At 41.0% G+C, this 27,482-nt stretch overlaps 1 protein-coding gene across 2 annotated transcripts in view; it reads right to left on the bottom strand.

Moving 5' to 3' along the window:
- zfpm1 (zinc finger protein, FOG family member 1) overlaps positions 1 to 27,482 on the bottom strand; it is a 139,285-nt gene that overhangs the window by 104,220 nt on the left and 7,583 nt on the right. Inside the window, exon 1 of one of the 2 annotated variants that reach the window (XM_039808249.1) lies at positions 16,029 to 16,407. The exons of the other annotated variant lie outside the window; for it this stretch is intronic. The gene's annotated coding sequence lies outside the window, so the exon portion shown is untranslated. Of the gene's footprint in view, positions 1 to 16,028; positions 16,408 to 27,482 lie in introns of those variants that run through there. 2 annotated transcript variants of the gene reach the window in all.

Here is a 27,482-nt window from a genome sequence, read left to right as displayed (position 1 = left end):
CAGATTTATACGTTTCTGATATACGCTGTATCTAGAGAATTCTACCAATAGTATAAAGGCCTGGTAAACACCAGAAAGTGTCAAAGCTAAATCAATCCGGGCTAGCACCATAGTCAGACCCAACAGTACTGAGAGCTTCATTCTATTTTCTCTTTATTTATACGTTCAATCCAAGCCACATATCACAGTGACTCCAGTGGAATGAATAGAAATGCACCGCAAATGTAACCACGTTGTCAGCGATGCAGATTAAAAGAAAATCTACATGCTACTGGGAGGGGTTAAAAGCATCTCCTGGTTGAAGAAAACTGCAGCAAAGCTGATTCTTGAATTGATTTTGATTGGAATATTTTAGAGTAGTCTGACCTAATACAATGCGCACACTAAAAGATTTTTTCAAATCTAATGTTTAATATGTGGCTTAGATATCGTCTTAAATTTGGGATATCGTAATATGTTGTCTTTTCCTGGTTTTAAAGGCTGCATTACAGTAAAGCTTTTTGAATTTTCTGAACTTACCAGACTTACTAGCTGTTTATTGTTATTGTTTATTGTCTGCCTTTTCCCACTTCATCCTTGTATCCACATTATTGGTGATTATTTTTCAAAACTCTTATTGGGTTCATATTCAGCGAAAGCACCAATAGTCAACCCTACGACATTGCTGCAATATCGACATCCACGTATATGGTCCATATCGCCCTGCTCTAGTCTTTTGTATGTTACACAGAGAAAAAAAAAAAAAAGAGAGAGAGAGAGAGAGAGAGAGAGAGAGAGAGTGTGTGTGTGTGTGTGTGTGTGTGTGTGTGTGTGTGTGTGTGTGTGTGTGTGTGTGTGTGCACACGATATAATGAGCCTGATTGCAATCCCTTCTCCTTGATCTCAGCCCTGAATAAAGACGAAAGGCAGATGAGAGATTATAATGGTATGCAGGGGGGAAAGAGAGAGAAAGACTCCCTCCACCGTGGTTCTCCCTCACTCACCCTCCCTTTCTGAGCACCCCCCCGAACACCACGTCTTTGACATGAACCAGCTCTGTGTTTAGATCACTGCGATGTTGCGGACGCTGAAGATACATTTTGTTAACACTGGACAAAAACAGAAAGATCTTACACCGATTCTTCAACTCTGTTTTTTATTCATGAAAAATACCTCATTTGTTTTTATAAAATGGTGATCTTTACGTGTTTTATCTTTCTCACGTCTCTTCCCAGATTTCTTACTTTTCACCATTCACCTTTTCTTTCTCTCCCACCTTCCTGGCTTCTCTCTCCATTTTCACTACCTTCTTCCTCTCATCCCCCCTGTAGTTTTACTTACTCATCTTCCTCCTTCCTTGTTTAGCTCATTCATCCTCCTCCAGAGCGATCACCCTCTCAAGTACCGCGGCCTACGCTTTTGCTTTTTATCCAAGTGTCAATGCTGAAACCTTATGTCAACTGTGGAGGCACACAGGCACACAGGCACACACACACACACACACACACACACACACACACACACACACACACACACACACACACACACACACACACACACACACACACACACACACACACACACACACACACACACACACACACACACACACACACACACACACACACACACACACTTCTGCTCCCGGAGACTAAACACACTGAGGGAGTGAGGAAAAACAGCTCCAGCAAACGAGACAAAAACATGACTGAGAATGCAACAAGAACTGCCCTGGGGGGGGAGTTTGTGTGCATGAAATTTGAATTGATATGTTTGCAGTGAAACTGATCAATACTATTGGGTTTGTCAGATGCATGACCTTCAATTATTATGCCATCTTCCTGCAGATAGTTGAAGTGTCTTGTTATGGTCTCAATGATGTTTCAGAGGCGTTTTAGGAACATGAAAATGGCCAAATGTATTTCTATATCATCTACAGGTAGGGTTGTGCAATTAATCACTTTTTTTAATCGTGATTACGATTTTGAGTGTAATTGAGAAAAGCAGTTTTTTTGCACATTACGTTTTGCAAGTAAACTCTTTTTCTGTATTGTGTTCTGAATGAGAGAAAAAAGTTCAAACAGGAAATGTATGAAGGGAAATTTCACCGTTCAAGGTGTTTCCACTGTTGTTTCTTAATTCAGTAATTGCAACCTTTTTCCAAAAGTCAATGAGTAATCATGTCAAGTTATCGGGATTTCAATATTGACCAAAATAATAGTGATTATGATTTTCTTTCCATAATCGAGCAGCCCTAATTACAGGTGACTTCGACCCAAAGCTGAACCTGCTTTCAAGAACCCATAATGCTGTATAGAGATAGAGATATGACAAATGATACAGATCAATAACAAAGTCATTTGAAATGATGGCTGACATTCTACTATTTCATAGACTGTGCAGGCGTTCAAACTGAATATAGCCCTGCGCTTATGTGATTGGCCAATGCAGCATCCTGCTGGATGACATTACATTGTGTTGTCCTTAGGCTCCACATTAGCTACACTCCGAGTAACTTAAGAGTCTCTTTAAAACTAAAAGAATCAGTCAATTCACTGGATTTTAGAGTCCGATAATGATATTTATATTTGAACGATACGTCTGTCAATAGTATATTTTTTACATCAACACATAACGGCGCCTGGCTTAATTTGGCGTCCCAGCTGGCGTGATCCCATCACAAGATGGTCTCTAGTAATGCAGTTTACAACTGTTTGAAATGCACACATTGCACTTGAAGTCAAGTGTCATATATGGTGGATGTATAAATAAGCATCAATCAAGCCACAACAAAATTCAATATGCCATTGTTCCACATGACAGAATCCCACTGTTGTTCATCGGTGTGATCTCCGGCTGCCTATTGTACATCTGCCTCTCCCACTGCCAAGAAGAGGAAGCTTATACCAGGAAACCCTCTCTGAGAAATACCACGAGAGAGAGAGAGAGAGAGAGGAGGGGTGGAGGGAGATAAAAAAAAGCAGTAAAGTGATAAAGATAAAGAGACAGACAAGCAAAGCAAAAGAAAAAAAAACAAGGGAAAAGAGAGATGGAAAGATGAGGGGGTCAGTCTTTTTGTTAGAGAGAGAGCAGAAATGAGGGGGTGCTGGGGTACGCCACTCACAACTTGGCTTTGCATCTCTTATCTCCGCGTCCTGTCACAAGGCTTAAAATAAAAAATAAAAATAAAGTGAGATGGTGGCAGCAGTGTTGGTGTGATAGCCCAGTGGAGCATGGAGAGGGGATGTAAAGGAGATAGCTGGTTAAATATAACCCACTGCATGGTTGGCAGCAGCAAAGAAAGGGGGTATTTTCAAGAGGCAGGGCATCACTGGAGCCCTCACTGCCCAGATAACATCCATGTTAAGAGAGAGAGTGTGTGTGTGTGTGTATGTGTGTGTGTGTGTGTGTGTGTGTGCACTTTTTCTTGGCTGTGCCCGCTTTTGTGTGTGTGTATATATATATGTGTGTGTGTGTGTGTGTGTGTGTGTGTGTGTGTGTGTGTGTGTGTGTAAAAGACATATCCATAACTACTCTACTGATCGAACATACACAAGTATGCAAGCCCAGACATACACAATTACTTTTCACAAACTGAGTGTCTCTCTCACACACACACACACACACACACAAAAGCGGGCACAGCCAAGAAAAGACACGCTCGCTCACATCTATGTATCTCTGCCTCGCCAAAGGAAGTATCAGAGACCCCCCCGCCCCCAACGCAAAAAGTCACAACGGGATTTCTGATGGGAAAAATGTGCTTTCCTCAGATGATGGTCAGATAGAGGGGGAGTACAGCCAAATGTCAAAGATGATAAATGGAAGGGTGCAGAGACAAAAATCACGCACAAACAAACAGAGCAGAGGCAGGCGCAGAGAGAAATCCTCTTCCTCACTTGTACTCCGAAAAGCACACATGCAAATAGACGTACGCAGACACACTGCAACTGTCAGTTTGAACAATCTATTAAAGCTGACATCCAGTTTTCAGATCAGCTGTAATCAAGAGAGCACACTTTTCAAAATATACTTTTCTTGACAAACTACAATATCTTTTTTCGGCCAATCCACAAATCCAATTCATTCATTATCAATGCATCTGCGTGTCTCTTTTCTGATCAATAAATTAATCATTTAGTAGCCATAACAAATACTAGCCCAAGGTGACATTCTTAAAATGTTTTCGGTTTTGTATGACCAACAGTTCAGAATTTTAAGATCCAGAGTTCACAAAGATATACAACTATAAAACTAATTAAATTAACTTTCATACTTAATTCAAGTTATGTAACTTGGTGAACATTTGCAAGGTCCAGCCTCTCAAATGTGACAATCTGTTAATTGGAAAATTGAATATCTAGGTTTTGGACATTATATAGCCTAGACTAAACGAACAAAAAAAAAAAAAATCCAAAGATTAAACGAAAATGAACGTAATTGTTTAGTTGCTGCCCCACAAAGTGTATAAAAAAAATCCAACAAATAATCAAACTCGGTCATCAAATATTTTCAGTTCTTTGGTCATAAATTCAGAATTCAACCACATACACACAAACCAAGACATTAGTGCCTTCTTCAACGTATTACACTAATGAAAAGATTATTTATTATGGTTACAATATTCCAAAAAGTAAGTTGTCAATAAGCAGTGATTGGTTATTAAGGAAAGCAGCACTGCAGCACATACAGTTAATTAATATATGCTTTAATACATTACGTACATACATGTGTGGTTCCTGTTTTCTACAAATAATCCTTCATTTCCAACTGTCAGCAGGTTACAGAAGTGATCATATAAATGGCCGCTGAATGCTTTACTGCTTGAGCGTATATAATAAATGTACCACCTGCCACGTAAACAATCTTTGGACCTGAGTAATTATTAACGGGAAGACGATTATTTGCTAAAATTATAACGACAGGCTACTATCCCAGTGTCCCTGAGCAAGACACTGAACCCCGAGTTGCTCCCCGGATGCTGTGTGTATTAGGGCTGTTAGGGTTATTATGGTATACCGAATGGTTATATACAGGAAGACTGACAGCTCTAGTATGTATAGCTATCCACTGCTCCTAATACTTAGGGTGCGTTCAAATGCAGTAATAGAATTTCACTGCATTGTAGGGTGGGAATCACCAGAGGCCCCACGATACGATATTATCACAATAATTACGTCACAATACGATACTATTGTGATTTTAAAGATAGTGTGATATTCTGCGATATAGTCCAAATTATGTCCACAAAGCACAACTTTGTCAACATCTGTTTTGTCTAAAAAACAAAATGTCCATGTAGTGGACTGAAAAAGCAATTGGTCTCATTACTATTGTAGTGCCAAAAGGTTAACTTCTAATGTGTAATATATATAATAAAAGATTGAGACTTATCGTCCGTGTATCGATACAGTATTGTTCTGCTAGCTAAGGAGTTTAAACCTGCATCATCCAGCAGAAGGACGACTCTCTGTCTACTAGATTAGCTCAGGGTGGACTTAGTATCTGGTCACGAGGTGACACCCATGATAGCATCAGGTCTAGTCTTTCTTAACCTGGCCTGGCCCTGCCTGCTGTGGTGTCTTCTGGGGCTTTAGAGTCCTTTCTGGGGCTTTAGTGTGTGTGTGTGTGTGTGTGTGTGTGTGTGTGTGTGTGTGTGTGTGTGTGTGTGTGTGTGCGTGTGCGCGTGTGTGATGTGTGTGATGTCTGTGATTTAAGAGATAATTTTAATATCAGGCCGGTGTGGATTGCTGATAGTGTTTTAAGGCAGGGCCCGGTGGACCGAGCGCTGGTAGTACCTATCTGTAATTAGTAACCATTCCCTATCACTGATAAGATAAACTACGTCTGACCTTTTCCATTTGGTCACCATAGCAACCCAACACCCCCACCCCGGCACCACCGCCCTCCCCTTAGTATTATTTTAGTGATTAAACAGCAAATAGCACCGAAGATGTGAGGAGCTGATAGGAGCATGATTAATAATAGTCCTCCACATGGTCCTCTGAGGTGTGTGTGTGTGTGTGTGTGTGTGTGTGTGTGTGTGTGTGTGTGTGTGTGTGTGTGTGTGTGTGTGTGCACTGAGGAGGAGGGGCCCATCAGTGTCAAACAGTCATTGTGAAAAGGCTTGGCTTGGCTTTTTGTGGTGAATAATGGAAATTTAAGATGAGCTGAAAGTGAAATAAAAGCAGCGGGATGAGAGCGATAGATGTCTCCCTTTTCCTGAGAGCCGCTCTCTGAGGATAGGTAATATTAACATCACCCTCTCCCACACCCACTCAGCTTTTGCCCACCGTGGCCCTTACATTCTGAGGGGCCATGCTGGGGAAGTGCTATCTGTTGATGAATAATGAATGCTGGATTCCAGGGTTACCTCCTCCTCACTTTAAAACGCCACAGTGTGGTTTTAGAGTGGTGGGCAGGAGGACTAACCTCTCGATCAGAGAAACTTGAAATTGAAACTGAGTGTAGTTCTTATCTGCGACAAACTTCCCCTTACTGGAAAAGCAGTCATTGTGGAGATAGTGTAAGATACATTTCAGGTGTGTACATGTGAATATGTATTTCTAAAAAACAAAACGGATGTGATGCACAGTCCTGCTGATGGTTTAAATTTTTTTAGTTGATTGAAAGTTGGTGGTGGTAACATGCAAAGAAATGTAGAAATGCACCAACAAAAGGCAAGGAAGGATGATGGAAAAGTAGAGACGATTGTAGACGAAAATGAAGAGAGGTTTTATTTTAGTTTTTATTTTATGCCAAACATTTTAGTCTAGTCTTTTTTCGTCAACAATAATGCATGTTAATTTAGTCTTAGTCAGCATTTTTGGACATTGGCGCAGTCTCGTCATCGTCTCGTCTTAGTCATGGAAAAAAAAGGTCGTTGACGAACATATTTAGTCTCGTCTTGTCTGACGAAATTAACACTACTAATGAGAACTGTTTTGGTGTTGAGAGAAAAAAAAAACAGTGTGCTGCTCCACTATCTGAGCAACTAACTAAGTAATCGTCGATATACGATCAGATCGCCAATCAGCACAAGCCTACCCACATCTCTCAAACTTCAATGTCCACAGGTTCCACAAACCAGTTAATCATCACTGCTTCCAACAGTGCTCTCAGTGTCTTCCTCTTCTCAGCAGTCAGAGTCCACTGAGCTCAAAGCGAGGCCTTCCCCTCTCCGAGGAAGCCTGCTCTGTAGCTTCCTCCATTTGCATGCCAGGGAAACGGCGAGTAGGTATGCAAAGTGGGACCAGTTGACTGAAAGGTCAGTGTGGGTTTACTAAAGCCAGGTAGCCAAGAAAAGCTAAGCAGAACTGTGGTCAGGGGGGGGGGGTTTCTCTTTTAACTCCACTAGTGGATATTATATTGTATCATAATGTATGTCCTTTTTGATATTAATGAACGTCCGGGGGGCTTGTATCATGTGGACACGCTGACAGTTTTGATGTCATTACTTAGAATTCCTCATGGGGGAGACAGAAACTACACACTATAGATTTAACTTCTGCACATTCCCTTGTCAACATTTTTGCACATAATGCATAACACCTTTTCTCATTCTAAAACATATATTGTATATATTTGTCATAGTGTCTTTTACATATTTTTTATTGTAATATATATCCATATATTCTATATTTATGTTTTTGTCTGTTGCAATACTTTATTGTTGATTTCCTTTTATTATGTGTATGTATACATGAAACACCAAGGCAAATTCCTTTTAAGTGAAAGCGTATCAAATATCTTTGAAACATTTTGTTTCTCTGGCAATGACCGGATTACCATGGTTACTATTCTGATATTGTTTCTCGAACGGGCCTTAAAGCCACAGGGGAATGTGCCTGGGAAGGCGGATTTAGCCAATCAGATGAGTGTCAGCCATCCAGAGATATTTTAAAGATAATAAGCATTCTGGGATATCTCCGAAAAAATTCCTGCCCCTTACAGTGGCGCAGATAATGGATGCCATACACTGCTGAGTGATGTGGATGGAGGCAGGATCGGATTCACACAAGCACACACACACACAAGTTTATACATACTGCTGCTGGTATAAGCACTTCCCAGCAGCACTTTGAAGGCAATGGGGCACACACACACACACACACACACAGACACACAGACACACAGACACACAGACACACAGACACACAGACACACAGACACACACACGGACACGGTATGTCCGCATGATTGCTTGAGTAAGCGAATTAGCCTCAGCGATGGCTGAGGAGGCAATAAGTTGGCAGAAAAGAGGGATAATCTTTTATCTTTCACCCTCCCAAATGATTTTTTTAAAGTCTGTATCACTTCCCTGACAGTTGACGTTCCACTTTTTCCTCTTTCATTATTTATTTATCTATTTTTGCTTTGTGTGAATTCAGCTAAAATACTTCTAAAGCGCTTAATGGCTCTATCGCTGCCTCAGATCTGCTGCCACATGCTTCCTTTTCCCCGCTTCCCCCTATTTCTTGAGATATTCTCCGGCCCGGCCCCCGAAGAGCCGGCACTTTATCAAACCGTCTTGACGAGAATGACACGGCCAATTATTGACAAATTATTCCTTCATAGAATGACAGTAAGACAAGGAGAAGAGAAGAGGGGGGAGAGAGACTATTGGCTTGATGAGTGGAACCCACCCTAACGCCCCCCCAACAGGCCTGAGGAGACAGGCGTCTATCTATCAGATTCTATTAAGAGCTCGGCACTTTGGCGAACAAAGCTGCCCGCGCCCCGCCACGCATTAACTGCTATTATACGCTCATGAACTTTGTCACAATCACAATGGTTCCCCCCATTCTCTCCACATTTGTAGTCTCTTTTGGGCGCTTAAGAACTGAAAAGAACATTGCTTTCCCTTTGTGTGTCTGTGTGGGTGTGTGTAAAAGTCAAAGATTGAATATAGGAGAGGATGATGTATAAACGGAAAAGATATCTGTCAGAAAAAGACTTTTTAAGGGTGAGCTGACCAAGCTGCATGCGAGCTGTCCAATACAATTACACACTAATACGGTGTCAAAATCAAGCAATAAATCACCCATTTTATTCATAATTCTGGTGATGTTCTATATTTTTCTTATTGTCAACTAATGCAATTAAAGAGCAAACCCCACAATGAACGTATCCTCCGAGTGACATTCTACAAGTATTGTGTGCGTATCAAAGCCGATACATCTTATTCCTCTGTGCCATAGATGCTATATTCTGCTGGTTTACCTCAAAGGATGAGCTCAGGATCTGAAGACAAGGCTGACTAGACTTTTACAGGTAGACAAAGCTCTGATCTTTAGGAGTTTAAAAATGTATTTAAAGAAGGAGAAAGTTTGGAGGAACACATCTAAATCTAAGCACAAGTTCTGTGACATTACTCATCCAGTGTGCCACTGAGAGTATCTCTTGGTTTTCAGGTGGAACCTTGCTGATGGATCTCTATGTAGGGATGTCCGCGATCAGCTGTTTTGGCCCCCGATCCGATCGGGATGTTCTAAGTAAATAGGATAGGAATTATTTTTACAACTGAAATAATGTTTTTGTTATTACAGGGAAAGTACTGAAAAAAAGGTACCGTTGGGTACCAGAACCATATTCCAGGTACCCAACCCTAATCTGCCGATACCAAGTTACGACCTGATACTTTGCCTAGATAGAGCTGCAAACATTTTTTTTTATTTACAAAAATAACTAAGTAAACAAAGTAACTGAAAGATTACTCCAGCGTAATACTTAACATATTTAACTTAGTGAAGCTATCATTTTTGTAAAACTTACATATAAAATTAACTTCTACTTAGATTGGTGTAGAATTTACTGATGTAAATGATCGGCAGAAGGTGATCAGGGTGACTGACGATCCCCGATCAGATACTTTCAGACACGTTCTGTGTCAGCAGAGCTGCGGCCCTTTGCTGCATGTCATTCCCCCCTCTCTCTCCCCTTTCATGTCTTCAGCTGTCCTATCAAAATAAAAGGCCAAGCATTGTGACCTGTCTCTCTTAGTTACCTGTTATAGTTACGCTGTTATAGTCCTAGACTGCCGGGGGGACTTCCTTCCTTTGACACACTGAGCTGCTCTCTCCTCTCCCTTTCTATTACTGTTACTATTACTATTACTATTTGTGTGCAGCCCGTCCCAGAAATGCTTGTTACTAATCCTAGCTTCTGGGGAGTTTACTCCCCGGAGTCCTTACGCTTTTTCCCCCAGCGTATTTCCTTGGAGAACGTTGGCACCAAGACCTGGTTGCAGCTGTCGCCGTGGTCCTGCTGCACTCCCTGCTGAGCTCAGCGATGCCCTGCAATGTCATGCTGCGTCCTGCTGAACCCTGCAGCTTCCCGCTACATCCAGTCACTGTTCCATTATTAATGTGACTACTATCGCCACTGTTCATCACACACCCCCAACCGCTCGTCAGACAACCGCCTACCAAGAGCCTGGGTCTGTCCGAGGTTTCTTCCCAAGAGGGAGTTTTTCCTTCGCCACTGTCGCACTGCTTGCTCTTGAGGGAATTACTGGAACTGTTGGAATTGTTGGGGCTTTGTAAATTATAGAGTGTGGTCTAGACCTACTCTATCTGTAAAGTGTCTCGAGATAACTTATGTTATGATTTGATACTATAAATAAAATTGAATTGAATTGAATTGAATTGCGCCCAAAAACTGAATGCTGGTCAACCTTTTGCTTTCCAGCTGTTTTAGCTCAAGGGCTCCTCAAAGGTTGCCCCTTTTCCACCCACACTGCTCAAAGGAGTCAAACTGGATGGGTGCCAGTTTGAACTGCACAAAAGCCATCAGCACTCAATTTCTTCAAATGCACACCAACTTCGAATAAACACATTTAAAAAAAAAAAAATAGCACAAGTGTAAAAGATACGGCCCATTAATCATCAGTCGACTAACTACCTAATGCTTTATCAGGCATTTGTACCATTGCTTTTGTGAACTGCCTCTCTTATCAGCTGCATCCTAATCGGGGGGGACTTTGAGGCCTGACAGTGATGTCTGCATGATAGAAGCAGTCGATGTGTTTACAGGGCCGCACGGACTGCAGAGTTGGCATCCGATGAGAACTTTGATACAGACGCGACGCAGTTAGGTATGTGACCCTTAAGCATGAGAAAGGAGGGGGGGAAATTCTCAATAGTGGGAAAAATACAGTTAAGTTTAAATGAATACAGAGGGTAGCAAAAAACAGCCATGACCATTCTGGTATTTGAAGAATACTGTAGGTGTTGGGCAACTGCTGTCAGCTGTTATCAATGTTTACATTTGTCAAAAGATACACACTAAGAAATGCATTTGTTGGGAATCCAATGAACTAACTAATGTTCCTGAAACAGGCAAGGCAAGCTTGTTTTTATTTATTCTAGGACATTTTCATTGCTACTTTGCGCATTTAGCAAAAGGATTTTTTGCTTGGGTTAAAACATCATAATTGACACAGAAACCCGACTATTAAAAGGTGGGGGGAAAGAATAAAGTGAGCTCTGTTCCCGGAGCGGAGAAACCCAAGGAAAGAATAGACTTGGTGTGTGTTTTACAAAGAAAAGACACACCCAGCGGGGCCTGACCCCCTAACCCACGACTGATGCCAAGAAGACCTCTTTCTCCTCTCTCACTTCCCTCCCCATCACCGCCACAACCCTCTTCTTCTTGCCCTTTTTCTCCATTTTCCACCTCCACACACACCTCCCTATTGCTCCGCTTTGCCAAGTCCACATCGTCAGTAACGAGGGTGTAGTTTCTTAACATTCATCATCGCTGAACTCTGAAACTTTATCAGCTCCGGAGAGCGGCGCCACAGCCCCGGCCCTGGCTTTCTCGGCTCTCAGATAGGGCCGATAACGCGCTGATAGATTACAGCAGATTGTTTTACTTCAGGGGACACTACTGCTGCTACTAATACTAATACACAGACACCAAGACTCACTGGTGATAGAAGGGGGGGGGGGAGGTGAAAGGGAATGGGGAAAAGAGGCACAAAGAGGTAAGGGCAAGGAAACGGCGATGAGCTGGAGGAAATTACAGACAATGTCCGATATGTCCTAATCCTGCCCCCACCGCAAACATTTGTGGAAATACATCTTGCAAATTTGGAAACGTGTTAATGTTATGTGAGTTCTAACTAATTCACCATAGACCAAATAATTAACCATTGTGATGTTGATTCAAATTGATTAAATGTTGATTTCTAAAAATAAAAAGTGGAAAACTGTATGTATGCACTTTCACTCAGACACACACGCACTTAAAGGGGTAACCTGAGCTGGCAGGTTGGTTGGGGGGGGTTTCACACCAGGTGACCTACGGTTTGAAAACAGGTTTTTTTTTTTCTTCTCTCTCTCTTTTTTTTTTTTTTTTTTTTTACTCTTTTCTCTCTCTCTCTCTCTCTCTCTCTCTCTCTCTCTCTCTCTCTCTTTTTCTCTCTCTCTCTCTTATTAAAACCCCTCTTTCTAGAAGAGATCCTAATCTCAGTTAGAATAGCCTAATAAAATCTAACCTTAGAAAATAAGAAATATTACCTAATAAAATATCTTTCCAAAGACATTAAATTAATGGTTTATCATTCATTTCATTAATCTTCCGACAATGTTCTCTCTCCTTTTCAGTTATGGATTTTTCCAGCCTATTTCTGCAGGTGCACTCCATCATGATAAAAACAAAAGGGTAAGCCATTATTGTATGAAATTACTATAAAATATCCAGCACTGCTTATGTAAATGAGCAATGACGTCTAGAGTTCAAGCTTCACCAGGCAGGCCCACATATAAGCCATAGGCAGCGGTTTAAAATCAGATGAAAAGATAAATATGGAAAAGATAAGTGCAGATATAAGTCGAGCATGTGTTTAGCCTAGCTTAGCACAAACAGCAGAAACAGGTGGAAACTGTTAGCTAATAGTTGGATTAAAAGTGAAAGACTCAGAGGTGTTATTTACACACTTAATTATCTACAGATTATTCTAGAGTTGGAAATACAAGACATTGTGGTTTTGGGAGCCGATTTGTGATGAAGTCTTGATAAACAACAATAGCAAATATATGAAACATGTTAAACCCTCTCTTTTCTTTTACCACAAACATAATACATATGGTATCTTTCTAAATAAATAATTTAATGAAATAACTCCTAAAAACTTAATTTGCACATTTGAGACTACCTGGCAACACCCACTGGAGTTGAAGATGTTAAGTGAGTCAATTTCGTTTTACTGAGAAACCTCTTAACATCAAAAAAATCAAACAATGGTAGCTTTAGGTAGCTTGACCCCGTTTCATACAGACTGTAATTACATGCAACCAAGTGGAAAAACTGTCCAAGTTAGCCTTCAAGTTATAATTAGGAATCAGTGTTATTATTAGAACAATATCTCCACTGGTGAGGAGAACTACAGTGTCATCAAACGGGTGGCAAAATGACTGCAAAGCTACCCTCTCCGGCTGTCACATCTAAATTATGTTTTCCTATTTTCGTAAATGCACCACACTTTGCACTAACCTTCATCCTGGACTATACATCTGCCCATTGCACATATTTCTTTGCATTCTGCACTAAACCCATTCAGCCTCCTTTCTCTTATACTAAACAGACTTTTTTTTTTTTCCACACACACACACACACACACACACACACACACACACACACACACACACACACACACACACACACACACACACACACACACACACACACACACACACACACACACACACGAATTCAGAGCTGTTGTATTAAGCACAGGAGCAATTAGGGATTCACATGTAAAGTGGGGTCAAGCTGCTGACCTGCCTGTCTTCATGTCTTCTGTTGGGACAGCATCAGACGGTTCCATGCCACAAAGCAGCCAATCACAGCGCCCCATTACTGCCACCATTGTCGATGGCGACGTTTTGGCCTGTCATTGTGGAAACTCAAACCTGTCCGCTGCTGGTTTGTGCCTCTCTATTAGCGACAGATTGAGGACTGAGCTTATCTGGGCCCACCAGAATGTGTGTGTGTGTGTGTGTGTGTGTGTGTGTGTGTGTTTTTGTGTGTGTTTTTATGGAAACAGAGTGTGCGCGTGTAAGGAATTGGTGTCAGGGAGGGCATAAAGAGTTAAATGAGGTCTAATCTGTTAATAGCAAGCAACGGCAAAAAATTATCAATGCGCTGCTTGCACACAATGCAAAAACCTTCACACACATAAAAAACCCACAAATATCATTATGAAAAAAACTTGCAGAGCAACACCAAAAAAGTGCATTGTGTATTGGTCTTAATTTTGACATCAACATTTTATCAGCCAACCCCCGTCAATAATCTGCACGGTAATTTCTTTCTTTCTCCCCTTTTTGTTCCTGGCATTTTGGTGCAGCAAGATAAGGGCTAAAAAACAACAGAAGGGCTTGCAGAGTGAAAAAAGACAGATAGATAACATTGATATCAACTCCTACACAACACAGTCATTCTCTTATCTGGGCTTTTTATCACAGTTTCGTTTTTTTTCTATTTTCTTTCTCTTTCTTTCTAAGCCTTCCACTCCCCGTTCTTTGTGGACTCACTCACAGGGCAGAAAAAGGAGCACTGCCCTTAAAAAGTGAAGTCAGGTTTTGGTATCAAATTAACCTTAATACTGATTTTTTTATTTATTTTTTTGCATCCTCATTCTGGTTAATGTGTAAAATGCAGCAGCTTAAAAAAAGACAAGATATTTTGATACGTGATCTAGCGAGGTTGGAAGGGAGTTGCTTATTAGCAGACATAGATAGGAAGATTGGAAAGGCAGAACACACACACACACACACATTTCTAAGAACAGGAAAAAGTCTTTCACACACAGACTTATCATTGCTCTGTGTCAGACAGAAAAGGCTCTCTGGGTCTAATCTATCAAGGTCAGCTAGTGTGGCCTGGACAAACAGCATGCTGTTCCATCCCGCTGCTCCATGCTGGAGAACATCTGACTGACTCACTGGAGGGATGACTGACCCAGATGCTGACCACACTTCTAATGTACGAATTAGAGGTGGGAAAACAAATCCAACCACATATGTCTCATGAGGGTTTTTTTGCGACCATTTTTAAAATCGGATTATTTTCCCTAGAATCCATTTTTTTTTAACCAATGATTCACCTAAATATTTTCTGTTCATACAGTACAGCCAATTATGACTCTATTATGAATATAGATATTGAACAGATTACTAAGCTTCTGGAAGGCCTCCTCAGAAAGGGCTCTAGGTATTGAAAGGTAAGTGCCCCCCAGTGCCCCCTTAAAATTAAGCCTTGACCCACCTCTAGCACCCCTAAATTTTCCAAATATTTTCATACATTTTTAGCCCCACCTTTTATTACTATTGATGTGCAGTGATATATAAAATGTAGGTTACGTTTATTGTCCCTATTGTGTCTAGTAGAGGTGTTGAAATTAATCAAATAATCGATGCATGGAATCGTGGACATGGACGATGCTGCATCGATAATCGGCAGGCTCATAATCGATTATTTCTGTTTACAATTTAATGTCGGCCTAACAACATTTCTGTTTAGATATTCTGTTATGTTCTGCACATTCAGGAAGTGCCATGTGCTCAGTGCTGTATAGTTTTATGTATCCAAGTTATTTAGTATTAGAGCACTGCAGGATGTTTTGTTTCTGAAGCTTGAAAAGCTATGAATTAAATATCCTAAATGGCTTTAATAGAAAAATGTATTTGACGCATCGCGATGCATCAAGGTATCGAATCAAATTGAATTGCTGACATGAGAATCGTAATCCGATCGGAGATCAATGAAGAGTCACACCTCTAGTGTCTAGGCGCGTAACAATGTGTATCGTTAGAGTTTTGCTAAACAAAGTCTATGGAACGCTTATTGATGATTGCAGCCATGTTGCTGCAATCATTACACTTTGATTCTGCAATAATAGGCAAGGTTTTATTAATCGATGGTCAATGTTATGAACGAATAATCCTGTATGTGTTAATATTTCCCCCTAATATGGTGGAAACCTAATCTGAATTTGCCATGATTTACTTTAACCTCTTTCAGTGCAACATGTCAAAACTCACATCCAGCAACTTGAATGGAAACCCAGCTATTGACAGGCAGCAGACACCGTCATCGTCGCCTTCCCGATCGAGGACGAGGATGAGGAGTGATGGTGTAGATGAGAAATGACTTCTCATGGAAAGGAGAGAGGAAGAGGAGAGAGGAGGAGGAGGAGGAAGGTGGACAGAAGTTCAGTTGGAAAGACAGAGAGCTGGGGCGCTAAAGATAAGAGGAGAGGGGAGGGAGATGTGTATGTGTTGGGGGGGGGAGTTAGAGGATTTGGATGCAGGGAGCATATCCATCAGGGATCTTTCCTGGTATCAAACTGGAGCGATCAGTGATAAAAAGTCCACCTGGAAACGGCTGTAGCTGCAGTGGGAGTTCACTGGGCTGCAAATAGTCTCTCTCTCTCTCTCTCTCTCTCTCTCTCTCTCTCTCTCTCTCTCTCTCTCTCTCTCTCTCTCTCTCTCTCTCTCTCATACAAGTTTTCTTTATACTCAGCCTAGTAGTGATGGCCATTCTGCAATGATCATTGTGCCCGTGCTGTTTTAACACATCTATACTGCCTACAGGAATCTGCAAAATATAATACACTCTCCATCTCGATGCTGTTCTTCCAATCATATGACCACTGTGGAATCTCTCAATCCCCCCCTCCCATTCCCTCTGCACTTCATCTCCCTCCTCCAAAAAAAAAAGCTCCACAAAAGAAAAGAGAAATGAAAAGAGGAGAGGGTTTTTCTTCTTTCTGCTGCGCCCCACCCTTTTCTAGATAGAGTGAGAGGGGGAGAAGAAGAAGAAGAAGAAGAGGAAGAAGAAGAGGAAGAAAAAAAACATAATTTATCTGTGTATTATCAAGAAAGGCAGACACTTTAATCAGTCAGCTATGAAGTCAGTATTTCCATTCTTATCTGTCGCAGGAGTGGAAATGGAGAGGAGATAGCGTTCTGGGAGCCCATCGGTGGGCAGGAATGATAATGGGGGGAGGGGTGGGGTGGTTGAGGGGGTGAGGGAAGGAGGGGGGGGCAGGGCTAGGCTATTGGACCGCTGTGTCAGCGCTATCTGCACCCATTATCAACAGCCTTATCGGCCCTACCATCAGCCTCGCTGTAATGGGGCCAGTTCAACTTTCCACATTATCATACCGCCAAGACCTGGTTCGCCAAGGCTAGGGGTCTGGCTGGAGACAGAGACAGAGAGAGGAGGAGGGGGCAGATGGATAGAATGAAAGAAGGGGTGATAGAGAAGTGAAGGTGGAATGGTAGCGATAGATGGAGTAGAGCTTTTAAAAAAACAGCAGAGGGTCGAGAGGAAAGAGAGAGGAGATTGTTTAAAAAGCAAAAAAGAAAGGATACATTGATGAAATAGCTGAAGATGGAGGTAAAGGGGTGAGGGTGGCAGAGTGATGGTAAACACAGTCCAAAAATCCTCTCAAAAAGACATTACAGCTTTGTTATTTAAGCTGATATGGCAGTGACATTGGGTTGCACTCGGTTGTTGCGTCTACACACTGGAGGAGTGTTTACGGTCCGACTTCCTGCCTCTCCAGGCTGTTAAGTTATATTAGATCCACACGCCCATAATAAATGATGTTACAACAGGGCTTCATTAATCAGGAAGATTACATGAAGTTAGTTACATAGATCACTCAAGCTTTATCTGGTGGCTTTATCGAGAGAGAAGATGAAACAATGTGTCAAGATATTGCACTAATGTGTTTTTCCCCAACAGTCTTAACCAAAACATACAAAGTCAGAAAAAAATGAAGTTTGAAGAGTTTGATATTTAAGCCTTCACAATCCGATTTCAGCAGGATTTTATTCTTGTGAGATTGCACAAGGCTCTATATATATATATATATATATATATATATATAGATCATCCAGCATAAAATTAATCTAGAACTAATTTGATAATCAATTAATGCAGCTTTTCATTGTAAACTGAATATCACTGGGCTTTGGACAGTTGGTCGGACAAAACAAGACATTTAAGTATGCCACCTAGGAAGATATTTTTATAGTGATTAATTTATTACATTTAAAACAATCAGTAGATTAATCCATAGTAAAAAATAGTCATTAGTTTCAGCCCATCGAAGCAAAGGTGTTAACTGGTGACCTGGTCACAGCCCATAGGTCTATGAGTTGTACAGTAAGCACTTTAAACCAAGAGAGCCCTTCTCTTCTCAGATTGTTTTATGTGAACAGGTTTTAGAGGCCTGAAGAGGGAAAGCTACCCTTTATTTTAAAACAAAAAAAGGAAACATCTGGAGAAAAAAAAAATACAATGTGTAGCAGAATTGTTTTTCGTCCCTATCTTGTTAATAATCTTGTAGCAGTTGGGGGTTGGGAACCAAAGGGCTACATGTTGTCTGATGCTGTATGGTGTTTGACAAGCACAAGCCTTCAACCACTATTTAAACACACACATTCATCTGTCACATTCAAAATAAAGACAACATAGTCTACACCAGCACAGTGCTGAACACTATGAGGTATAATTAAGATAATACTGATTATCTTCAGCCCTAAGAGCTTTCATATAATAATGTGTATTTACAGTAAATTCCTCTTTCAAAAGCTATTTTTACAGTAACTGTTTTAAATTAAACGCTCAAAATACGATGTCTTTTCACCTGTGGCACATGCCGCACAGTCTGTGAGCATACTGTAAGGCCAGATACACACACACACCACCCGCCCCAATATACACACATACACAGCCAGTTGATTGGCAGCTCACTTATCAGTCGGGAGCCAGAGCACCACGGTTTACACAAACACAAAGCAATCCAAAGGCCCGGATCACTGCAACACTACTGGCTCACATGACTCATAATGTACACACTGAGACATGAGAGAGAGAGAGAGAGAGAGAGAGGGATAGAGACAGAGAGAGACAGACAGACAGACAGACAGACAGACAGACAGACAGACAGACAGACAGACAGACAGACAGAGAAATACTGAGAGAGATACTGAGAGACAAGGAGAGAGAGAGAAAGAGTGGTACGTTACTCATCACTCACCAACATGGCCCTGATCTGCCCTACATAACTACGTTAAATGTAATCAAGAACATAAACACCACATTTCAATGGAAAAACAAGTCATTTATGACTTTTATCATCCTCTGTTGGTAGCCAGAGAGAACTACAACAACAACAGACTGATAGCTCTGACAGTTGATAAAAAAGTAGCATTTTCACAACACAGAGGAGTAAACAGGTTAGTTAGCAGACCAGAAAGGGAGTTTCAAAAGCTCGGAATTTAGCACCTGCCCAGGTCATCCCTGATGTCAACCACCTGCAGATAAATTATGCTCTGCCACAAAAAGGCTCATCAAGACTCCTGATCCCTAAAGGGAACGGTGCTGTTTTTATGAAAGCAGATTGTGTGGGTTTGCCTGTGTGCCTGTGTGTGTCTGTGTCTGTGTGTCTGTGTGCCTGTGTGTGTCTGTGTCTGTGTGTGTGTGTGTGTGTGTGTGTGTGTGTGTGTTAGCGTGTGCGTGTGTAGACAGACAGACAGACAGCAAGAGAAGCCGCTGGTCTAGACCTCCTGTTTAGGTGGTTCCCAGGAGGCTCCTCCAGCATCTCCTCTTTCTACTTGCATTGTCTCGGCCACTGAGTCGCCCTTATCGCCTCCTACTTTTCCTCCATCTGACCCTCCTCTGCTTCCTCTTTCCCTCATTGTCCCCTTCTCTCCTGCCTTCATCTTCTTCCTCTTCTCCTGTACATTACTGTACATATGATGGCTGTCCTGGCTTTGGGTTGGTTTCTCTTCTTTTCCCCCCCACTCTATTCTTTTCTGCTTTTCTTTTCCTTTTCTTCTTCTTCTTTATGTTTTCATTTCTATAACCAGCCGGGTTGCTTAATCGTCGTAAAAGTCTTTACTGCCCTAGCAGCAGCGCACCTCCTGGGGAAATGCTACATTTTTGTCATGAAAATGTTTGAATTCAAAGATAAGAGGAACAAAACATTATTTCAATTTATATCAGCTGTTGAGAAATGCTGTATCTGCCTGTGCAGGGTCCAAAATTAACTGTAAAGAAGTACATAACATGTACTTTCTACATTTTCTGCTTTCTGTCTGTTTTGCTGGAAACCAGGCCCGTATTAAGACAATGTGGTGCCCCTGGGCACTATACCTCAAAGTCCCCCATCCACTACCCCCCTTTACTCGTGCTGTCCTCCTGGCAAAAATATCAGACAATCAAGGGGATTTCTCATGTAATTTACCAATTTGACCAACTAAATACATATGAGCAGTGAGCACTATATTCAAATGTCTCAATTCAAAATGCCTATCAATTCAAAAAGCCAAAATCAATACTATATATTGCAGCATTGTGGGTCGGTCAAATATGTATTTTTCCGACTTTATTTCACGGGCCCTGAAAGCAACTCCTCTGATTGTTCAAAAACTTTCAAAAGCATCATGGGAAAGCTAAAACTGCTTTAGCATCACAGCTAACGACAATAAAAGGATCTAAAATGAATAAGATATGGAAAAAAAGACTATCAATATAAAGATCGAAGAATATGGATTTATTGAACAAAGTCCTCTGAAAGAAATACGAGTTCTAGGAAAAGAAGCGCAGACTGTGGACAGGTCTTTTACACTTCTCAGCTTACTGAATAAACTCACGAAGCGCACCGGCAGTGCTGGCCGTGCTATGTGCTTGAAAAACGGAAGGGTGGGCGCAACCAAGTCTCACCCAGAGGGAGGGGGGAAAAAAAAATTCTTTGCTTGCCAATTACATTGAATCAAGAAAGCCAACCACTTATCATTTTTTATAACAGTTAATATTTTACATTCATTATGATAAAAAATGTTGATAAAAAACTGGCTACTTTTGATTATTGTTAAACCCCACCCCCTAAATGATACATTTGCGTGGACCAACTCAACTTTGACAGATTGGGGAGGGGGAGGGATAGTGGTCATGTAATATTGATTTATTTATAATTTTTTATTATTATTATTATTATTATTATTATTATTATGAAATTAGTGTTCATAACTTGTAATGTATGGTCTTTCAACAATTATAATAATATAATAATATAACAATTTAGGGAAAATATTGTTAAAGCTTGTGTCATGTGCCCCGCACTGGTTGTGAATGGTTGGTGCCCCTGGGCACTGGCCCAAGTGCCCTTATGGATAATCCGGGCCTGCTGGAAACGGATATGATGTAGTCGCTGACGGCGGTACTGTATAAACAGAAATTCAATTATAGGAAAAAGAATCAATTTTAAAAAACACTGCAAAAACAAATCACAATACATAAGATTTTTGATTGGTTTTTTTTCTCCCAGCCCTAGTGTATAGGCAGCAGCTGTGTGTGTAGTTGGCTGTGTGGCTGCAGGACTTGTTTTTGTGTGTGGGATAGCTGTGAGCCATGTGGCTCAGATCTCTGGTCAGAATGACTGCGGACACTCGGAAGGACTGTGTGTTTGCGTGGATATATCCGTGTGTACGAGAGAGAGAGAAACCGCCAGTGTTATGACAAGGCCCCCCCAGAGGCAGTGATAAGACAGAACATTTGCTCCTACTGTGCTGAGCGCTCTGTTCCAGGGTGTTAATGCAACCTGGGCAAACAATACCGCCTGACCTGCTTACACACACACACACACACACACACACACACCACACACACACACACACACACGCACACACACGCACACACGCTTTTGTCTGGACCGACTGACAATAAATGCAACTGTAGCTTGAAGCTGCCAAGCCTGAAGTCCCAGACCACCAATATTAAATCAAACAGTGAAGAGGTCAAGGGTCACAGCTGCCTGACAAGATGGAACAATACTCCACGGTCTCTCCAGACGGATCATAAAGTGCTTAATACACGCACATTCTTTCACACTGACCTTTGACCCTGTGTGCACCTGCTGCAGTTATCAAGTGGGAAAAAGGCTTCATATTGTCACTGCTGGGTGAAAACCTTTTTATTTTTGTACCAATGATTGACCTAAATAATTTCTGTTTATACAGGACTGCCGACTGCGACTACATCATATCCGTTTCCAGCAAAACAGACAGAAAATGTAGAAAATACATGATATGTACTTTACAAATGAAATTAATGTCAGACTGACATGTGATGGCCATTCTAATTTTTGTTAAAGAAGGAAAAGAAAATCGCAATACTCAATACTATCGAATCGCAATACAAATAAAAAATTAAAAAATTAAAATGGCAATACAAATCAAATCAGCACCCATGTATCGCGAAAGAATCTAATCGGGACAAAGGCATATCATCTAAGCCCTACTATACACCCCAAATAAATGGCCTCCATTTCAACAGCTTTGATAAAGTGAGGTATATATTCTGTAAACCTGCTATTCTCCCCCTAACTCTTGGCATGCTCATATATCATGCATGCATGCATGCATGCATGCATGCATATATGTATATATATATATATATATATACATATACACATATATATATATACATATACACATATATATATATACATATACACATATATATATATACACACATATACACATATATATATATACACACATATACACATATATATATATACACATATACACATATATATATATACACATATACACATATATATATATATATACACACATATATATATATACACATATACACATATATACACATATACACATATATATATACACATATACATATACACATATACATATACATATACATATATATATATATATATATATATAAAATATATCCATTTAAACATCTCTGTCAAATGTTGAAAAAAAACCTTGCATGATAACCATCACTGCACCATCAGATGTGGTGTCCTCAAACCTGTGTTTTCATGGATGGATCTGACAACAGGTCGAGAAGAAGGCTGGGATTCTTGGGTTACACTAGTTAAACATCCACCGTCTGCAATAGGGAGCACGTCAGCCGTGAGTTAAGCCCTCACAAAGCTCCCTGGGAAGAGCTGGCAGAGTGGTAATTACTGCTAGAGCAAACAGTATGGACGTAGATTACGCTACTGTTGGCCGGGCTAATGTTTTTCTCGCCTCCCTCATCCATGGAGTCGTCAGCGCTGAGGTCAAGGGTGACACCGTTTACAACGGCGCTGAGTTGGGGAACCATAATTCACAACGAGGCCGTCCCCTGGGTAAATAGCAGGAAAGGGTAATAACTCATCCACACACCGAACACAAACGGTGTTTCCTCTATAACCCTGCCAACTTCCCCCTTTGGTGTATCTGACCATGCACATGCACACACTCTGTCAACGCTGCTCGGATAGCCACAATACAAACACATACATTAATGCAAGGAAGCTAAAACCTTACACAAGAGCACAAAGAAAACAGGCAAATCCAAAATGTATGTGTCAAGTTCAAGTAATGTTTTGGTCACATGATAAAGACATTATTGAACCATTATGGAAAGTAAATGTTCAGCTTCTTCAACCTTCAAAGAACTGACAGCACTCTTACAAAGATCCAATCAGGACTGTTTTGACAAACCACACCATGAAAACAACCATGTATTAAAAGTGTTTAAAACTGTATTTTGTCCACCCCCTTGCAGATACTATATGTGCATATGGTGTGAGTTTGCAGTCATATGCAACACTCAAACCGAGCCATCTCATCATGAGCATGAGAATCGTTGGCATCCGATACCTAATCAGTCACCATCTAACCAGTTTAATATCTGTCAGTAGAATCAACCCAGTGTGAGTCAACCCGCTGATGCTGTTACTTTCCTCTTTTTCTTCCTCCCGCTTACAGTACGCTCTTCAAGTTTTACGCCTTTAACAGAAAAGAATATTTTTTTTAAAAAGAAAGAAAAAAAGAAATCACCCTGGAGATAATCATCAATGAACACCAAAATTTCCCAACATGTCTGCACTATCTTACACAGAATCTGGAATGAGTAATATGTGGTATTAATTTTAATTAAATTAATAAATGACAATGCTTGTTAGGGAGGAGAGAGAGGAGAGACAAGGGGAGGAAAAAGGAGGAGGAGGAGGAGGGGGAGTTTTGAATGAGTGAGAAAAGATTGAGGGAGAAAAGAAATGCATTCACACCTATCATCTAATTATACAACAACATTAATCCCATTAGGGCTGGAACTGATTGCCAGGGTCTGGACCCCGGCTGCTCCTGCCTGGGCCTGTTGTTATTGCGGTGGAGCCTCGGCTCCTGCCTGCTCCAGCCTGATAACAACTCTAATCACACTTGGCGATCTCTATCTGCACCGGAGATCAGGCCCTGCGGCTTATCAAAAGTTCACATCAAGCTAAAAGCAGAACAAAGAAGCAGAAAAAAAAACACAGGGGAAAGCCACCAAGGCACTGCATGAGTCTTCTGTGTGTGTTTGTGTGTGAGTGTGAGTGCTTGGAATTTAGATGTGCTTGTGTGTTTTATTTCACTTTGGCTCACAAAGAATGAATTCATCTCTCAATTGTGCGTCCATATAATAATCACGTGACCTGGGCCTGGTCAGACTACTGATAAAAAAACAAACACAGTAACACATTCCTTTCGGCTGAAACACACTCAACTGGAGTCATTTCAGAAATCTGAAAACACCTTTTCAATAAGCTATTAAGAAGTTTAACAAGTTTTATAAAAGAAAGACAAAAAGTAGATAAGAAGGAGGAGGAGGTGGTCAGTGTGGCGATTTCCTTGTCTGGACTCTGCAGGCGTCCCGGTTTGCTTTAAGCCGTGGGAGGCAGCTTATTATTCATGCTGACCTCTGAGCTCTAGCACTGATGTCATAGGAACCAAACATTGTCTCACTCACACACACACACACACACACACACACACACACACACACACACACCACACACACACACACACACACACACAATCAGTAGTGTGGATCTGCAGGGCGTTATCTATCTACCATCAGCAGGCCTTCTTATCAGCCCCAAACATCTTTCACAAAAGGGGTGGGGGAGCAGCAGAGCTGGCTGGGCTGCCATTAAAAACACACCACAACACATTCATCTACCAGCTATGTATTGCACACACTTTTTCCACTCTTTCTCTATCTCTTTCTTCCCACTATCTACCTCCACTCCTCCTCTTTTCCTCACACTTTTTCCCCACTCTCTCTCTGCTTTTATCTTCTTTTAATTATCTAGAGATCCACTCCCAGCCAACTGCAAACAAAACCGCCGACAACAACGCAACAACGCTGGGAAAATGGCATGCAACCGCCAGATGTAATTACAATGTGCCCTCCATCCTCCATCTCTCCTTCCATCTGCCCAACCTCCCATCCCTCTCTTTCTCTCTCTCTCTCTTGCTTTCTGTGATATCAGCAGCAGCAATCGTCGCCAAGTTTTATCACGTCTCCCATCTTAACTGCCAAAATATAAGCCCAGGGATCCAGCCTGCCTGCCTCCTATCTCCCCATCATGGAGAGAAGCCTTATCAGGCTGAGAGATCACCAACCGTTGGGGAGGATGACGCACAAAGAGACACAGACAAATATCTATCTGCTACACAAACACCCGCTTCTCCTCTTCAACTATGGGCCCACTGAAAGCCCTGGACCTAATCCATTGTTGAGAAAAAAAAACTGAAAAAGATATCCATGTTATGTTGTCTTAATGTCTCCGTTGTGGGTGGGTGGTTTTTGTTGTTAATTGTTGGTTTAATGAAGGTTTTTACAAAAGTTATTTCAGTTCAGAGATTTGGGGGGGGGGGGGAGCTTTGCTCCTCCAGAGCTGCCCAGCAAACTACCAAACTACTGTTCATAAATTGTGGGGCTGGGCCTGGGTACAATGAAGAGTTCTTCCAATACCGATACCAATATCAGAAATGCCTCCGATACTGCCTTAAATGCTGGTATCGGTGTTGGCAGGTGTGCGAGTCTATGAATAATCCAATACCACATAATTAAGCCCTGAAAAAATATACTTTTAAGTATTTTTTTATGTTTTTCTTTTTGTTATGACTGACAAACTAGACAATAAAAGAAAGTTGTATAGCATTCATTCTCTATATGTATTTGTTCAAAGGGTTTAACCTAAGCCAGGCCATACAACAATGATAGCAATCATATCACATCCATACAGGGTAAGTAGTACACATCTGTTAATAATATAATAATAAAAATAATATGTATATTTTAAACACACGATACAATACCTGGGTTTGGGCTAATATCAGAACGATACATGCTACTACACCACAACTTTTCCCAAATAAAATCAGGCACTTTCTGACAAAAGAATAAGTCAACAACCTTCTAATTTTGACCAGACATTGGATGCCAACCTTCAGTACTTGAGACAGTTTTTGATACTTGGTGGTACAGACACATTTTGGTAAATAACCAGCCCTTATCACTTGTTTGCCTCGATGATGTACTGGAGGTTAGAGGGAGAAAGCACCTGTAGCCTTCACTTTATCATAGGGCTTCCACTTTTCTAAAAAAGCAAGTTCAAGTGAATGAGAGAGCATGTCATAATTTGTTCAAATTCTCTTAAACTTGATTTTTGTAATTTTTTTCAAATTCAATCTACATAGCCTAATCATCAAATATATTGTAAAACTGACATTCTTTTCATTCCCAGTGCCTCTGCTGCCTCACTAAGTGACAGCAACAGGTGCCTTCACATTAATGGTAATGATTCCTTGGCTGAAACATGCTTCTCTGGGGCGTCATTTGGAGACAAATGGAGTAGCAGTTTATTTTATTCTTGTACAGATTTTGAGTATAACATTTGCATTTTAATTCTTCAACCAACAGCTCCCGCTTATCCCACCAAAAAAAAAAAAAAAATTATGTTGCCCCCCCCCCCCCCCCCGCCGCTGGTGCCCACAAAAAAAACCCTTTTTTTTTTTTTTAAATTTTTTTTAATTTTTTTTTTTTTTATTTAAAATAAAAATATCTTCTCTTTTCTTTTTCCCCTTCCCCCAAAAAAAAAAAAAAAAAAAAACAAACACCCCCTTTTCCTCTCTTCTTTCCCCCCCCCCCCCCCCCTCCCCCCTCCCCTCCTCCTCCCCCCCCCACCACCACCCCCCACACACAAAACAAAACACACAAACCCAACCCACACAAAAAATAATTTCTAAAAGGGTACAAGGCTCTGAAATCTGAGTTTGGTCAGATTATCACAAATCAATTTTTTTTTAAGAGACAGCCCTACCTCTTCATTTAACCAGCTCATTTGTGTACTTCTTTTCTTCAATTCCTCCCTTGGAATGTAAAACTAAACAAAAAAAAAGACAAAAAAAGTCTGTCCATTCTTCATTTAATAAAGCGATACCAGTCTGTTCCTAATCTTATGGGCTCACACCCAAAATGTATGCATACACCAAGTATGCAAATAAACACTTCGCTTTAAACTGCTTTAGGTGGCACATATTCAAATGCAACAATGTGTCAAATTAACGTTTGTCGCTTAACGTTGCTCAAAGAACCCACGTTCTCATCTTCTGAGTAACATTCAAAAC

This window comes from Perca fluviatilis, chromosome 8 (assembly GCF_010015445.1).
Source record: "Perca fluviatilis chromosome 8, GENO_Pfluv_1.0, whole genome shotgun sequence".
Lineage (NCBI taxonomy): Eukaryota > Metazoa > Chordata > Actinopteri > Perciformes > Percidae > Perca > Perca fluviatilis.
The sequence above is the reverse complement of the archived record's forward strand: the minus strand, read 5'-3'. Positions and strand labels throughout refer to the sequence as shown.